The following is a 6547-nucleotide window of genomic DNA, read 5'->3' on the forward strand; positions in this document are numbered from 1 at the left end:
TCAAGGACACATTATCGTACACAAAGAGAGCAAAACATGACCTTCATTATACTAATATGTGATGTAACTGACAATTTAATTAAGTTAGGGGTGTGCAAGAATCTATCTCCATAAGGAGCAGCGTGTGGGACACTCTTCTCATGGAGGGCAGCCACAACGTCCCCGCCAGTGAATGGCACTGAAAACCTGAGGCAGGACGGAGCCTGGGGCTGGCAAGGGAGTCGGAGTGGTGGCTCGGCTTTGTGGTAAGTCTTTGCGTTTCCCCTTCAAAATCTCCTTTGAGAAGAAAACTGATAATAAATGTTGAGAAAATTATTTTTTGGTTCATTCATTTTCTTCTATTTCTGAGCTATATTTAGGACTTGAGATTTATGTTTTATCTTTTTTTCTTTTAAACATTGGAAGGCAGTGTGGTATTTACAGTCTCACTGAATTCTAAGTGTGAGCTTGACTCCACCTCTTACTAGCAACTACTAATATCACTTTTCTCATTTGTAAAAGGGGATTATAATACATAACTGGATTATTGTGTGGTTTAAAAGAAATAATACATGTATAATTGCTTTGGGAAAAGGCTGTGTATATAGTAAGAAATTATAAGCTGCAAAACACTATAATTATGATAATATATTGCTATAGTGATAGTAATGACAAAAACTCATTATTTAATACAAAATTTATTATAGACTATTAAATATACACTCTTCTCTTTGAAATCTTAATCCTCCTCTTTTACTATGAGTACATTTCACTTTTATTCTAATTTTTTTATGTTTATAAGACACCACGACCCAAAGGTAGAAAATGAAAACTTCATGTAAATTGTGTACGTGTGGGGCCGATCCCGTGGTGCACTCGGGAGAGTGCAGCGCTGGGAGCGCAGCAGCGCTCCCGCCACGGGTTCGGATCCTATATAGGGATGGCCGGTGCGCTCACTGGCTGAGCCCGGTGCGGCTGGTCACAAAAAAGACAAAAAAAAAAAAAAAAAAAAAAAACTTGTGTACGTGTGTGTGCATGTTTGATATAGCCAGTGATTCTTAATTCCTCTCAAGATTTAAAGACTATCAATTTTTCCTCCAATTAAAAAAAGTCTACCTTTTTCTCTCTATACCTACTATAGGGCTAAAGCTAACCTCTCTAAGGTTTGTAACTTCACTACAGCTTTTAGAGAGTAAAAATCACGATAGTGAATGTTTATGGAACATTTACTGGTGGCAGGCAATATTCTAAGCACTTTACATGTATTATCTCATGTAGTTCTCATTATAACCCTCTGAGGAGTTGCTGATATCACCCCCATTTTGCAGATGAAGGGACTGAGGCATAGTGAGATTTAGTAATTTGCTCAGGGCCTTGGAGTCAGTAAATGGCAGACCTGGAACCAGCCATCTCATGCCAGAACGATGCCAACTACTGTACAGCCTGTGTCAGCACAGAACCTGCCAGAAACCCGTGTTTCCAAGAGTCTGATTTGTGAACAATCAGTTCCAAATTGCTGGAAGGAATTCCGACCCGCAGGCCTCCCCCTAGACCTACTGCATCACAGTTTCTGGGGCTTGGGACTGGGAATGTGCGATTTGAGTGAGCTTCGTCTCCTGACCCTCCATTCCCCACCCCAAGGAACATGATGCACAGCTGTGTTGAAGAACCAGTAGCATATGCATTTTGATCTTGTTGAATAAGAAAACCTTCTGATTTACTTACTATAATTTTTAATTCTTTATGCTTCCAAATATTAAAATAGCAACACTCACTTCTTGGACACCACTTCCTTTCCTAACAATCATTGTCTGAACTATGCTGTTGGTATAGATAATTTTCTGGTTTCTACTACTAGATATTTGCTCCTGTGTCCTTTTAAAAATTTAGGCCATATTTATTGAATGTTTAATGTGCAAAGCATTGTGTGAGTTCTAGGAGGGGAGTAGGCACGTGCTCATAAACTGTGGTTCCTGCCCTCGGCTGGCTCAGGGTCTAGGAGGGACCAGGTACAAATGCAAATAGTATGTGGATGTGAATGAAGGGGTAGAATTAAGAATGGGGCTCAGGGAGAACATGTGTGGTCCCGGGTTTCCACATTGGAAGGACTTGGCACTACAAGTGAACCCTAGGGCCCCGCAGGTTTGCGGGAAATCGAGGATGCTGGATAGAAGGAATCATTCTTATGTCCTATCATAGGAGGTAGAGACCAGGACTTAAAGAGTTCTCATCAGAAGGGTCTAGCATGGTTCCATGGTGCCTTACATACATACATAAATTGACATATTTCTCCCTCCCCCTAAAACTTCCTCTGAAGCTGCCATGAAAATCTCCTCCCTTTCCAAGTGAAGCCAGTTGACCTCATGTTTCTGAGACCTGTAAATTCCTACATTCTCTCTCTCTCTCATTGAGTTGGTCCTGTCCTCACATAGAACTGAGTGCTTATGAGAGGAAGAAGTATTTCTTATGCTGCACACAGGAATGGGTACATGTTATCTCAGATTAAACACAAGAGTATAGCTCATTTGTTAAGAGCTCTACGTGGATTTAAATCCGGTTCTACCATTCACTAACATTGTGATCGGGGGAAATTACTCAATACTCTCGAACATCTGGATTATCTTCCTTTTCATTTATAGAATGGAATAAAAATAGACTTTATATAAAATGGTGATGGCAAAGCAGGTATAAAAGATCTTACTCATATCACTTAAGGTAAGGCACTGTGGGCGTACGTTTCGTTTCACCATTTGGAAACAAGGAATTTGAACTTCGTGATCGCCAAGCTTCCTTTACAGCAGAGCTCAGCTTCTTGACACGCTTTAGTTGCGTCCTGTAACGCGGCAGAGATCATGGCCCGCAACTGAGTCAGCACATTGGTTGGTGCTGCGGGGGAGGAGGGAGAAAGAAGATCAGGCCTGTCCCCACTTGCTCTGCTCTCCGCCCGGCGGGCCGGCTGGTTCTCTGGGAGGTGCACTGAGCTAGCTCCCCAGCGCCTCGGGCTCCGACCCCCTCAGCCTGGCTCACCTGGGCATGGGGTGGGGGTGGGGGCGCCGTGTCTAGGCCCGTCTCAGGTGCAACACCAGATTCCTTTGGGTAACTGAGGTCCTACACTTCATCAAGGGAAACTCTGACATTTTTACTTCATAGGAAACGTAACTTTTTAACCATAAAAAGTGATAGGTGATGACTGTAGGAAATTTGAAAGATACCGCAAACTATAGAAAGAAAATAAAAATCATCTTTAATCTCACCAGCCAGAAATTACTATTGTTAAAATTATTTTGTGTGTTTTCTTCAAGTCTTCTAAATATATAACTTGCTAATATAAAATTAAGCAACCCTTAAGCAAAAAGCTCCTAGAACCTACTCTCCAGAGGTTATGAAAATGTAGTTTTGATTAAATAAAATTGGAATTACAATATATATACTTTGTAACTTACTTTTATGAAACTTAATCTTGTGAACATTACTCTGAAAACATATATTTAGTTATTTATTGACATTCAGTTCTAGTATTTCCGTTATAAATAATATCACAATGGCCATTTTTATATCTAATCATTAACCTTATCTGTAATTATTTCCTTAAGAATAATTTATAAAAGCTGCATTATTGAGTCAAAGGAGATGAATATTAAAAAGGTGACTTACTTTGTACCAAGTGTTTTCCCCCAAAAGTTGACCAATTTACATTCCTACCAGCTGTATTGAAATTCTTATTTCTACTGGATATTTTGGAAAAGTTTTATTTTGATCCTTGTATTTGTTCTTTTTGTCCTATGAAAATTACATATGAAAAGAAAATTATAAAATCTTTTATATACACAAATATTTGAACAACTGAATGTGAAGTGACTGATTTTTAATTCATTGGGTAATAAAGTAGCTTTATTATAATAAAGTAGCTTTATTACCCAATGAATTAAAATCCAGTCATTAATGAACTAAATGTTTTAAATTTTTATTTCATTTTTATGTCACATCCAAATGCATTCCCATACTATAATTTTCAAGAGTAATTAAGCTCTTTTTGGTCAGGTAAAGGCAGGATTTCACTCCCTGACCTTTACATCTAAAAGGAATGTAAGGACAACCTGTGCAGCCCCACCCCCACCTGCTTCCTTTTTAGTATGGAGGACGCTGCAGCCCAGAGATGTTAAGTTTCTTGCTAATGGTTAATTAATACCTAATAAGTGGTGAAGTGTAGCTCAGAATTGACTCCAAGGTGAATTCCTTTTCCCACACTGTCACTTCACTCTTCTCTACATTTATCAACCAAAACTAAGTGATTTGATATTTAATTTTTCTGCTCAGATATACCTTTACACACAGTTTTAAGCATTTTAAAGGCAAATCGTGCCACTTTTGTTATCTGGTTGTCTGTGGCTTAACTCTGGGGCTCTGCTTTAACTCTTTATTTTTTTTTTCACTGTTGTCTTTTTTTCCATTTAGTTTGCTTCTTAGTAGAAAGTTTCATGTAAGTTATTTTCTATAACAGGTTATCATTAGCATAAAATTTCTTCTAGATGAACACTAGAAATCGATAAGACAAAAAAGCATAAAACTGTTGAATTCTCAAAATGGAACAGTTAGGGGAAAAGGTTATAAATCTGAGATTTTGTAAACGTATTTTTTCTGTGCCAATCAGAAACTCCAAGGTAAAGTCACTTTATCTTTCCTGACTCAGTTTCTCCACATGTGAAAAGGAGATGAGAGTCCTAGTGACTAGGTGGGAGCTTTTACTGTGAACTTTCTGTGAATTGTTGGAAAGGTGTGAGGATAACACTCTATTGTAGGGAGAGGTGTGGTATGAATCAGTGGGAATCATACTTATCAGGGGGGAAGAAAACACTTGATGATTTGTAGGTAACTGGGGAGAATAGTCAGGAATTTGCAGCTAAAACTTCTCTTTGTAGAAAAGTAGGGAGGGGTTAGGGTGGGAGGAAAGGAGGGAGGGGGAGAGAGAGAGAGAGAGAGAGAGAGAAAAGATATTCTAAGCATGCTATAACAAAGAGCCTCTGAATTGTTCCTGGGAGTGGCTGGGTGTGTTCTGCTGTCCCTCAGCCAGTATGCTGAGTAACTGAGTTATAATGTTTGCAATGTTTCTACCTACAGGTAAGAAAAAGCACCAACAAAACAGTTTCCTAGGTTATTAAATATTTGAGCCAATGGTTACTTTTGTTGAACTACAGGAAATTATTGTTTGATAAAACTGTATAATGAGTGAGTGGATAATTTATTCTTTAAGCTATATTTCTCTTCTTAAAAAAAAAAAAATTCCAAAAAACACAAACTACTCCTTTTAATATATGGTTAATAAAATAGTGAGAGAACATTATGGATTATTTTTGGAATTACAGAGCAAATGCTTTTTCCTACAAACATGTGTATCGTTTACCACTAAATATTTTTTTAAAGAAACATCTATTTTACAAATGTAAAGTGTTTGGGATGAATCAGACATAGTGGTCTTGAGTATCTATAATGAACTGAAAGAAACGTAGCTGGTATTTAAGGAAATGTCAGACTGATTTCAAATTTATCGGGTGAATTTATCCTTATTTGAATCAGCAACATTCTGTGCAATCTGCCTTATCGTTAGGTAGGGTTATTTGCCATTTGTTAATTTTATACCCATTATGTGCCGGATACCCACCATGTGCCAGATACTGTTCTAAGTTCATGGGATACATCAGTGAATAAGACAGAAAAAAAAAAAAAAAAAAGAATGAAATCCCTGCTGGAGGAGGCAGTCAACAATAAACATAAGTGAATTGTATAGTATATTATACACAAAACTGTAAAATTTGGTTTTATATCTGCTTCCTAGAGGTTCAAATTTCATCAAGAGGAAGGAAGATCAAAAGAACTTTAGAGTTGGCTTTTCATGAGGTGAGAGATTGAAGATTATACATGACAACAATAACACATAGTTATTTTGATGTGTGGTTCTCTGAGATATTAGTATGAGCAAAATCTTTTTCTATGTCTCATGCCTATAAGTCCACATGCTAACAACTGACAACACTGTCCTTTTCAAGTATTTCCTTCAGGATGTGTATTTTTTACCCTATAATGCTTATTGTAAATCTTGTACTCATGAGAGTATGAGATTCTTCATCTGTAAAATGAGATATTTCTAGAGAGACTTAGCAGTTTAGGATATCTCAAGCAATGAGAGCTAGAACCAGTTTGCAAATTTATTCCTCTGCCCTCAAACCCACATTTTCCCAATACAGCTGGATAAAGTAATTTTTAAGAGGCATCCTGCCCACATCCCCCTCCTATGACTTTGCCTCCGCTTGCTACATTGGTGCCTGAAATTCTCCTTTAGAGTTTAACTCATTTAGTTTATGACTTTGATCCTGGTTAATAATAAAATGCCCGTGATGAGGGAGAAGGGGATGCTCTCAGTCAATCTTAGTTTAGCATAGTGAGTTGCTCTCCTTCATTTAGTTGGCAAGCATTTATTGACTGCACACTGTATATAAAGTCCATACCAAGTGCTGGTGTTACAAAAATGAATGAGTCTTGGCCCGTCCCTTTAAAATTCTCATAGTCACAT

This window comes from Cynocephalus volans, chromosome 13 (assembly GCF_027409185.1).
Source record: "Cynocephalus volans isolate mCynVol1 chromosome 13, mCynVol1.pri, whole genome shotgun sequence".
Classification (NCBI taxonomy): domain Eukaryota; kingdom Metazoa; phylum Chordata; class Mammalia; order Dermoptera; family Cynocephalidae; genus Cynocephalus; species Cynocephalus volans.